The following is a 12,250-nucleotide window of genomic DNA, read 5'->3' as shown; positions in this document are numbered from 1 at the left end:
ATACAATATATCCAGAGCACAGTGTTTCCTCCTTACCCTCCTCTCAGTCTACCTTTTAAACCTCCGTTTGCCTAGGACCCCTCTCCCTTCATTTCCCTTCAGAAAAGATCAGGCTTCCCAGGGATATCTACAGACACAACTTAAACATTAAGATAAGACTAGGCATAAACCCTATTATCTGCTCTGGGACAGGTAAATCAGTAGAAGGAACAGAGTCCCAAGTGCAGGCAAAGAGTCAGAGAAATCACAATCCTACTGTTAGGAGTCCCACCAGGAAAAAAAAACAAGCAAAAAATTTAACATATTTGAGGAAATCCGAGCACAGACCCACAAAGACTCCTCCTTGATTGCCACTTCAGTCTCTGTGAGCTTATATGACACCTGCTTTGTTGATTCTGTGGCCATGTTCTCCTGGTGTCCTTGACTGCTCTCACTCTTGTAAGTCTTCCTCTTCCTTTTCTTTGTCATTTCCTTAGCTCTGAGGGAGTTTTTAATGGGGATAAACAATTTGGGCTCTCTGCAGCTGTAGCTCCCGCATCATGGCTGTTTTTCTGTTCTCAGTTCTTCAAACGGTCAAAGGAAGTAACAGCAGATGCCAGTTTACACTGTGTAAGTGTGTCAGGTTTCGAATCTACATCTTTGCTTGTGTAATTTGGACATCTGATGCTGTTCTTTCCTGTACATCTTACAGTGGAGGAAAACATAGTCCTTTCAACTGTCAATGTGACAGATATGATTTATTGGTAATCAATAGCTTAATGAAATGTAGACTTTTCTATTATTCCAGGTGTCAATCATGCTGTTAATTCCCAATATTTTATATATTTATATAATGTATGGGTATTATTTAGAAATATGATCACGAGAGTATAATTCAGCTTTGAAACATGGTTATTTGTTTGTGAAGGAAATGTTGTGTAGTGGTCACTTTATTATTTTTTGTTTTGTTTTGTTTTATTATTTTGAAATGGCAAGATTTTAAGGCATTCATCCATTGACAGACATCTAATGTGTTTCTAGGTGTTGGCTATGAACAAATTTGAACAGGTCTCTCTGTGGTAGGATACAAACTCCTTTTGGAGGATACTCAAGATTAGTGTAGGTGGATTTAATTTTAGATGTATTCTTACTTCTTGAAGAACACTACTTTTTATAGTGACTGTACAAGTTTATATGCTCGTCATCACTCACGGGATTAGTGCCCCCTTAAGCCACATCTTTGAAAGCATAAGATATCATTTTGTTGATAGTTGCCTTTCTAACAGGTGTAAGATAAAATTGCAAGGTAGTTTTAATTTGTATTTTCCTGATTATCAAGGATGTTGAAGATTTAAAAGTTTCTCCACTAATCATGTTTCTTCTTTTCAAAGTAATTTTTTTACCTTTGTACTACATGGATCGTACTTTTTAATTTTTTATTTGCTTTTATTTTTGTGGTTGTTACTCATTTATTTAATTATCTTTTTTGTCTCTTATACAATACAAAGCCACTCCAGGACAGCCAAGGCTACAAAGAGAAACCTTGTCTCGAAAAACTTAAAGATATATATCCAGACCACAGTGTTTCCTCCTTATTCTCCTCTCAGTCTCCATTTTAAACCTCCATTTGCCTAGGATTCCTTCTTCCTTCATTTCCCTTCAGACAAGATCAGGCTTCCCAGTGATATCAATAGAAACAACATAAAAATTGTGATAAGACTAGCCATAAATCCTCATGTTAGTTCTGAGCCAGGTAACTCAGTAGAAGGGAAAGAGTCCCAAGTGCAAACAAAAAAAAATTCAGAGCAATCACACTTCCACTGTTAGGAGATCCCCAAGGGAAAAAAAAACATTTACAATCATTACAAATTTGAGGAGGTCCTCGCACAGACCCACACAGACTCCTTGACTGTCACTTCAGTCTCTGTGAGGCCATATGAGCCCTACTTTGTTGAGTCTGTGGCCATGTTCTCCTGCTGTCCTTGATAACTCTAGCTCCCATAAGTCTTCCTCTTCCTCTTCTGTGGCATCCCCTGATCTCTTATGGGAGAACCCTAACGGAGATCTCCAATTTGGGCTCTCTGACAACCTTATGTTTGGCTTGAATTATTTTCCTGATATTAGTTGTTGATGTTGTCATTGTGTTTTATATATTTTGGGTGTAAACCCCAATTATATGCATAGTTCGTCAAAACTACTTCCCATTGTGTAGTCCGCTGATTATCCTGAGTGAGGTAACACAGATCTCAAAAAAACAAATATTGTGTGCATTTACTTACGTGTTCATGTTAGTTAAATCTTCAATAAACAGTCTGCAATCTATATGTACGCCGCAGTTAGGTATAGAGCAAGGGACTGGGGAGATGATTGGGTCACCGTAGAAAAGGAAAGGAATGTAGATAGTTATAGATGAATGATGGTCACTGGAACATGAGGAGAAAACAGGGTGTAGGAAGGAAGGTGGAAATATTGAAAGATGCATCTAAAACTAAATTTTATATTCTCGACTCCCATAAGGCAATATCTGTATAAGGGAAATGGGTTAAATATACACAATAAATTTAATTAAAAATAAAGAAAAATAACAGTATGTAATATGTTGGAAATGGATAGTATTCATCATATTACTATGTGATAAAAATTCAGGATCCTATGCTTATTTATTTTTAATTAATTCATTCATTTTATGGCCCTCTTCAGTTTCCCCTCCACTCTCTTCTCTCAATCCCTCTCTTCTCCTTCCCTGCATCCATTCCTCCTTCAGAAAAGGGCAGGCATTCAAGGTGCTGACAGCAATGACTGTTTTTTAAATTTATTTATTTATTTATTTATTTATTGTAATTTTATTTTATTAATTTATTCATATTACATCTCAATGGTTATCCCCTGCCTTGTGTCCTCCCTCCCTCCTTCCCATTTTCCCCTTACTCCCCTCCCCTATGACTGTGACCGAGGTGGACTTCCTCCCCCTATATATGCTCATAATGACTTTCGAGTGGTCAGTTGTAGACAAGATTCCCATATCCATTTTCACCTCAAGGATCAGAAAACCTAGTGAAAGAGTCTGATGATATGTAAGACAGTAGTTAAATATTATATTACAGGACAACATGGCCTTGGTACTCATGAGTTCACAGTGGCTGCAGATGAGGATAGAGTCACATCTATGCCCACATGAGTAATCCTAGTTAAAATTGGCGGGTTACAAAGCAAAACCAGAAACAAAACAAAACGATATGAAAATTAGATTGTTTGGAGGTTTTTAAAATTTTTTTGTTTGCTTTGGTTTGGGTGATTTGTTTTGTTTTGTGCATGTGTTTGTTTGTTAGTTTTTGAGAGGAGAGGAGGGAGACTCAGGATTTGTATAAAGGGAAATATGGGAAGGTGGGGAAGAAAGTGTGACCAGAATGTGCTATATACATAGATGAAACTGGCAAATATAAAATAATAAAAATATTGAAAAGCACGTTCTATGAAGTATTTGTAGCAGATGTTAATCAAGACGAAGACAAAAGTAAAATAGTGGTTGTATTAGGCTTATGGGAAAGAACAATTGGGAGTTCAATGTGTAAAGGATATAAGATCCAAGCACTACACATGCTAAAAAAGAAAAATTCCATGTTTGATGACTGAACAGAACATATTGTGATAGTGAGGAAAGTTTAAATATAAAGACAGAGAAGTAGAAAATTGCTAAAGTACATGTTATATCCATAATATTAAAGTATTAGTAAAAACAAATGTGATTCATTAAAAAAATAGGCCTGGAAACAGAAAATGGAATACTCAAAAGATGAAAAAAAGCTAAGAAAAAGTATCTCAAGAGAAAAATGTTTATTCTCACATATAGGTTTGTTAGGAAAGGAAATAATAATAAATAATAAATAATAAATAATGAATAATGTGGATATATTGGGGAACTGGGACAGGAAGCAGAAGGCATTACGAGACGGAATAAAATTTAGGGTCATTAAAGGGATAGTATGAAAACCTAATACATATACATATGTATTAAAATATATACATATATGAAAGTGATCTAAATGAAGACACAAAATAATGGATGAGACAGAGTCCAAACTGGCTGTCTTTTGTCACCAAACAAAACATCCTGTACCAAGACTGGCTTAAGTCAAATTTAACAGTTGGCCAAAGAGACCCATGGGAACCACCAAACAACCCAGGCTGTTGCCAACACTATGGGTTGCTCCCCGAAAAACTGACAAGGCTCAGCTGCTGAGGACAACGCCTACAGAGATCATTGAATATAGTCGTGTTGAGCTGCTGAATACACAGGGCCTCCACTTGTATGTTCTAGCATCTTTGGTACAGGAAAGTTCTCTGCATTCTACAAACGACAAATGTAAAGGTTACACCAGCCATAAACTATTTGAATTACGATGGTCTGCTACTTGCAAGAATTGCTAAAGGAAATGGCAGAACAACGCTTGTGGGAGTAACTGATTTAACTTAAGGACAGTTACACAAGAGGAAGCACATAACCCCACTGCTTGGGTGGCCAAGAATAAGAAACTATGTAGCCCAAAGACCTAAAATTAAACCAAACACTGTTGACTATTGGTCTTAAAAACAAGCAAAGAGTAGTGATAAAATGACTTTCCTAATGATAGTCTTCCATACTCGTAGATCACTGTCTTGCTCAGCTATAATCAGAGAAAATGCAGATGTGAACAAACACACAGCCAGACATTATTCAGAGAGTGAGAGAAAGAGAGAGAGAGAGAGAGAGAGCTGTCATGAAACACATAGCTCAAAATGAATTGTGTCCATCAAATTCCTTCCCTCAGAGCTCAGGGAACCCCACAGAAGGGGAGGTGAAAAGATTAAGAACCAGAGGAGATGGAAGGAATACAGGGTAACAAGTCCCTCTAAATCCCCTGAGCAAAGTTCATATGAACTCACCGAGACTGACACAGCAGCAACAGGGTCTCTCCATGGGTCTGCACCTCATCTTCCTCTTTCACTTTAGTATTTTTATGGGACTTGTGAGTGTGTGAACAAGCAGGTCTCTCATTTTTGTGTCTCCTCTCCATCACCCTAGCATCTGCTGGCTTCCCCTGTTCAACTTCAATGTGATGGGTTTTGTTTTATCTTATTATTTTATTTGGTTATGCTTTGTTGTTATCTCTTAGATGCCTGTTGTTTTCTAATGAGAGACTGAAAGTGAGTGGATCTGAATGAGAAGGGAGTTCAGGGTAAACTAGGAGGGTAGAAGGATAGGAAACAGTAGCAAAGATATTTTATATGAGAAAAGATTTATTCTAATACAATTGTGAGAAGATAACTTGCTGACGTAAGTCTTCTACCCCCAGTGTTCCATATATTGAACTCAGGTTTTTACTGCCACGACAAATGTCCTTATCCCTGGAAACATCTTTCTTCTTCTACATAGAAATAAATTCCTGTGCAGCGTAACATTTCCATTTATAACTGACTTAATTCTTTAAGAGAAAATAAGTTTTGCGGTAGAAAAACATATAAAAATAAAGTAGTTTTAATATCTTGAAAAATTCATAATATGTGTTTATTAAATTTCTATCATTTTTGAGAGTCAAAAGACAGCCTCTAGAATAGAAGATGTTTGGCATTAATCATCTGATAGTAGATTGATATATTGATATATAGAGTATATAAAGCACTCGCAAATTATACACATGAAAATCAAATAATACAGTCAACATATGGGCAAATGCTATAAACAGAAAATTCTCTAAGGATGAGGCACAAATAAGCAATAAAATAACTGTCATTATTCTTCACCTTGAGGAAATGAATATAAAAAATATACCAACATTCCATCTTATTGTAACCAAAGCTATTACCATCAAGAAAGAAAGACACACACTAACATGGTGAGTACAAGTGACAAAAGGAACTCTGTTACCCTATTGGTGGGAATATAAATTAGTGCAGCCACACCCATAAAAGTCTTCACTTACCAGGAGATTGGGATAGATGCAGGAACCTCCTACTGGGTCTTTGGGTGACAGAAGTATGGGAGAATGGTGAAAGAGAAGGAACCAAAGGGTCCTAGAAACCTACAAGAAGAACATCATGACAGGCAGATCTAGTCCCGGGGGGTTCTGCTCAAACTACTGCACCAAGCAAAGGCAATAAATGCATTAAATATTGAACCCCTATTCAGATCTAGCCAAGGGACAGGACATTATCCACAGTTGTGTGGAGAGTGGAGACTGACTCTGACATGAACTCTGGTGTCCCATATTTGACCACTTCCCCTTGGTGGGGAGGCCTGGTAGCACTCAGAAAACAAATAGGAAGGCTACCAAGATGAGACTTGATAGCCTATGACCATATGGTGGAGGAGGAGGTCCCCTTCTGTCACAGACCTAAAAGGGAGGGAGGGAAGAATTGGAGGAGACAAGCAAGGGGATAACAATTGAGATGTAATCTGAATAAATTAGTAACAAAATAAAAATAAAAAGTCAATGTAAAAAGATGCTAATAACTTAAAAATTCTGATTTACAAATGAGCCAGAAATATCTTGGCAAAATCTGTGTTCTCCAAAGTTAAAGCCAAGTCAGGTTTTATAAGATATATAATTGTATGGAAATATCATTCCTAAAGCTGAACTATGGAATCAATCTGAATGTCAGCATGGATCAAGAAAACAGAGGGAGTTGGGCTTGATGGTAGGTGCTTGTCACCTCAGTACCTGAAAGAATAATGTGAGAGGATTGTGAGTTCAAATATAGCTTGCCTAAGGTACATTGTGATTTCATGTCCCAAAAATTGAGATATGTGTACAACAAAAGGTTCTCTTCAGTTATAAAATAGAATAAAATGTCCTTTTCAAGACATTGGATGGAACCAAAGGTTGACATATTAAGTTAAATTAGCCACCAGTACAAGAGCAAGAGTCAGACCTTTCTGGTCACACGTAGAATATGGGGAAAAGATGTGTGAAAGGAGAACTACTTGGTATGTAGAAGAGGAAAGTAGGGAGGGAGAGAATGACCTGCGACAGAGGTGAGTCTGAGGAACATGTGAACATTTCATGCTACCAATACATAGATTATTTTAATGTATAAATTCATAATGACATATAATGTGTGATATACCTAGACAAAACCTACTACTTTGTATAAGTAATATATTATGTATAACATATAGAGAATGTACAATAATATATATGTATATATGCATAATACCCACACCGTGGCTACTACTTTGTATAAGTAACATTTGTTATATGTATGTAGTTTATATTATTTATGTGTAATAATATAAGTGCATATGTAAAAAAGAAATATAGCAAAAAGTTAAAAAATGATACGACAATTGAAATGTGACCTTAAAAATTCGACCAGAGAATTCCAACAGCTGATAATACCTTTCAGTAAAGTAGCTGGATAACTAGAAAAATATCAGTAGTCCTCCTTTGTACAAATAACAAAATGACTAAGAAAGATAACAAGAAAACAACACACTTCATAATATAAAATATCTGGGTGTAATTCTAAACACACAAGTGAATGATTTGTGTTCAGGTATAGCCAAAGGACAGCTCATTCTCCATATGGAGAAGGGGAGAACAGCAGAATGCCTCTGACACAAACTCTGGTACCTGTGGTTTGATCACTGCCCCTTGTTGAAGAGGCCCTGTGGGAACACAGAGAAAGGGGGTGCAGGCTATCCATGTGAGACCTGATAGATAGGCTGTGGTAAAATGGTGGGAGAGGAGGACCACTCCCCTTCAGAGGTCTAGAGGAAGGGAATAGCACAAGAAAGGGAGGGAGGGTGGGAGCAGGAAGGAAAGAGTGAAGGAATTACAATCAGATTGTAATATGAATAAATTATGATAAAAACTTTAAGTCTCTGAAGAAAGAAACTGAAGAAGATATTAGAAGATGGAAATATCCCACATTCATATAGACTAGTAAGATTCACAGTAAAAATGACCACACTACTAAAAGCAATCTATGGTTTCAGTGCTATCCTAATCAAAATTCCAATACAGCTGTTTACAGACCTTAAAGGAAAAGTTTCAGTTTCATATAGAAAAAGAAATTACATCCAGGATAGCTAAAACATTCCTGTACAGTAAAAGAACATCCAGAGATATCACCATCTCTGATTTCAAGTGATGTCATAGAGCTATAATAATAAAAACCATGGTATTTGCATAAAAACAGTCATATAGATCAATAGAATCAAATTGAAAACACAGATGTAATTCCAAACACCTATTGACACCTGATAATGTAAAATCCTAAACCCACATAGAAATCAATATATAGTTTTCTCAGAAAATTCTGCAGTTATTCCTGAAGACCCAGCTACATCACCTCTGGGCATACACAAAGGATGTTTAATTCTACCACAAGAACACCATCTCAACTATGTCATTGCAGCTTTATCATAGTAGCTAGAAACAGAAAGCAACCTAGTTGTCCTTCAACTGAAGAATGGATTTTAAAAAGGTGGTACATTTACATAATGGAGTGTTATTCAGTGGTTTAATTAAAAAAAAAAAGATACCATAAAGTTTGCAGACAAGTGGATGGAAGTAGAAAAGACCATTCTGAGTGGCCTAACCCAGATTGAGAAAGACAAATATGATATGTTTTCACTTATTAGTGGACTTTAGTAGTTAAGTAAATAATAATCAAGCTGTAATCCACAGACCCATAGATGTCAGGAAAAGAGGAGTATAGAGAGGAAACATGGATCTCGTTGGGAAGGGAAAATAGAACAGATTTTAAGTGGACTAGGACTGGATGGGAACAAAAGTAGGAAGGATGAGGTAAGTTGGGCGGGGATACAGAGAGTGTATGGGAAAGACAGCAGGAATTATGGGCATTTGAAGGGGGATAAGGACATATCGTGCTGTGGAGACGTTCTGTAATCTATGAGGGTGACCCTAGTGTGGACTCCTAGTAACTGCTCATCTTTTATAGCCAGAAAAGGATTCTAGTGGGGTTGCTGGTTTCTCTAAACAGTCCAGGGTGATGTTAGAATATAAGGCAAGTCTCTGAAAACTCACAGTGTGGTACCAGTGTAGAGAACAACATCACACAATAGAGGCATTTACGAGGTGAGGACAAGGAACCTTTATTCCTACGTTCTGTTCACTTTGGTACAATAAAATCCTTTGTAGGCAATGCAAAGAGAAGCCTACATCTCAGCCGCAAAACTCCCAACTTACTGTCTTTCCACATGACTGAAAAAATGAATGAAATGATTCCTAATGGTGTTCTGGTATACTCACAGATAAGAGCCTTGTCCAGTTGTCATCTGGAAGGTTTCCTACAGCAGCAGTTCAGAGACTCACAGCCAGCCATTATGAAGAGAAAGAGAGAGTCTAAGTTAGAAGTCTCCATTGGGTCCCTCCCCTCAGGGATTAAGAAACCCCACAGAAGATGTAGAGAAACAATTGTAAGAAGCCTGAGGGGATAGAGTATATCATGAAAATATGGCTCACCAAATCAACTAAGCAAGGTTCATATGGGCTCACATGGACTTTAGTCATGTGGACTAAATAAGGAATTCTGGAGCCTGCAAGGTTCTATGTCAGGTTCTCTGCTTATATGATTTAGTTTGGTGTATTTGTGGGACTCCAAACAGTGGGAGCAGGGAATATCGTTGATTTTTTGCCTGCTCTTGGGACAGTTTTACTCCTATTTTGTTGCCTTGTCCAGTCTTGATATGAGGACTTTTATCTTGTCTTGTATATTGTTTTGGCCTGTTTGGCTGTCATCTCTTGGAGGTCTCCTCTTTTCTGATGAGGAAACAGAGGGCAATGAATCTGTGGAAGAAGGCAGGTGGAGAGAGAATAAAGCAGCGGAAGAACTGGAAACTATTTTCAATAAAAATAAAACTTGACCAAAGAATGTGATGGGCCAAATACTCTATTTGTTGCCAAAAATAGGGATTTTAATTTGTGGATAATTAAAAAAAACTATAAATATCAACATAGGAATCAATTTTATGTTCATACTAACAAAGAATAATATGACAAGGAAATTAAGAAAACATGCATATATACAGTACATACCAGGAGGGATTAAAAATTTTGTACAACAAAATCTTCCGAAATTTTTAAAAAGAAAATAATAAGACAAACATAAGAAACACATCCTCATTAATAGATTATAAAATAATATTGTTAAGAAAACAATGCTCAAATTAATTTTCACATGTACATTTGAGTAAACAAAAACTTAAAAGATTTTCATGGGAATTTTTTGTTGTTGTTGTTTGGCTTTAGTAAGGTTGGAATTATAAAATTTATTTTAATGTCTTTGATTCTCTTCAACTTCTGGGAAGAGTTTGAAAAACTTGCATTTGGTGTCTAGGATATATCCTGTGTTTTCCTAAAAAACCAGTCAGACAAGCTAGATAAAAAATAATTATATAGATGACCTGTGAACAAGATGTGGCATTGGCTCTGTATATGTGTGTTACATTCCTTTCTCAAGGTTAAGTATTCATCCTAATTTTGTGTTTCTATGTCAATAATAGTGCATTGTAAGAATGTACCTTTTTTCCCCTACCAGATCCACTATGGCTGGTTTCATGGACAGCCAGGACGCAAAAACACTGTGAATAATTTTCAGACTCCTGGCAGATTAGTAAGTACATAATTGTGGCTCACTTGCTGTGTTAATGAAGGTTTCTGTGCTTTTTAGTCAACCATCTTCCTGAGATAGAAATTATTTATTTTTTCATTCTCCCTGGAGGATGTCTAGTCCCTAAAGTGAAGGAAAACTTGAGTAAACATCAAGCCCCTAAGGAAAAAGGCAGATTAATGTCTAAGTTGTAGGTGTAAACCACTTATCTCCCTATTTACCTAGAAAATATTCCTTACATAAATGTGAATTATAAGCCACTCTGCTTATAAGGGAGCACATAATAACATTAGTAGCACACTGAAAGTCTCACTTATCAAAGGTAAATATGAAGACAATTTTCTCTGCTGCTTAATATGACCATAACATAATTATAATTTATGAGCTTTAGTTCAGTTATACTAACTGAAGATACTAGAGATATATCTGGGGTGAAATTTCTCTTTCAGGACTATGTAAGTAGGCAAACAAAAAAGAAATAACACTTTTTTACTTAACACTTGTAAAGCACTGAATTAAATTTACATTATTGTCTTTCTTTCAAAGAACTAAGATATGTCACTATTTTCTATATTGTGCAATATTGAGACTCAAATGAAACTCATATAAGAATCTGTTCAAGTAGGGCATGGAGACTATTCAAAGATATTGAGGACTTTAGAAAAGGTAGAAGTTTTAAGAAGTTCCTTCTCTTTTAACAGAAACTCACTATTCTCCATTCATGGATATGTTTTATGCCACAGGAGTAACTAAAACACTCTAAAATTATTCCTTTTTTAGAACGATATGGCAATCTAATTTCATCAAAGTGTAACATGTATTAGAGGCCAACACATGCTGCCAGGGTGTATCCTTCCAATCTTATCAAAGGGGACAGATTTAAGACAAGGAAAGAACACTGATGGGGATAATGATTGAGCTCTCTCCTTTCTTATCTCTGGCCTTCAGAAGCTATGTTTTCATAGAGAAGCATTGTCAGTCATCTGTGGGATGGTTGTGATATTGTACTTAGTTACTCATTTTGTTGTTAATTGAGGCATAAAGAGTGCAAGAGCCAGAGGACAGATAGATATACGGAAGAGTGTTTTCTGGACACAGAAGGGCAGTTACACACAAACTCCCAGCAACTGTGACAGTATGCACAAGATCTGTGCAAGCTCAATCCAGATCAATTCCTCCCATAGAAAGAGAAGTCAGGCAAGAAACCCCACCCTTAGCTAAGAGCTATTGGTAAGTGTAAGCTGCCAGGAGAGAGTCAGTCTTCTCTTAAGAGTGTAACCCTTGTAAGTCAACCATCCTCCAGCAGAAGGACACACTTCCTAGAATATATGGGCAACACAAATTAGCATGATGAAAAATTAAAAAGAGATATAAAGTAAGGTAGGTAGAAAAGAGAGAGGGTGCTTTTTTTTTATCAAAATGGGTATGATTATTAGTGTGTGTGTGTGTGTATGTGTGTGTGTGTGTGTGTATGTGTGTGTGTGTGTGTGTGTGTGTGTGTGTGTGTAAAGGATTTAGATGAGAAGAATAATTACAGTTAAAGGAAAAAGTTATATTGATGATACTCTACATGTGTGAAATTCTGTTGTGGGAATGGCTGCCTTTTCCTCTAACATGATTCCTTTTGGCCTGTGCTCACAGACTCCTTTAAAGAAGA

The sequence above is a fragment of the Acomys minous genome (assembly GCF_964271855.1).
Source record: "Acomys minous genome assembly, chromosome: 5".
Classification (NCBI taxonomy): domain Eukaryota; kingdom Metazoa; phylum Chordata; class Mammalia; order Rodentia; family Muridae; genus Acomys; species Acomys minous.
This window is presented reverse-complemented; position numbering follows the sequence as displayed.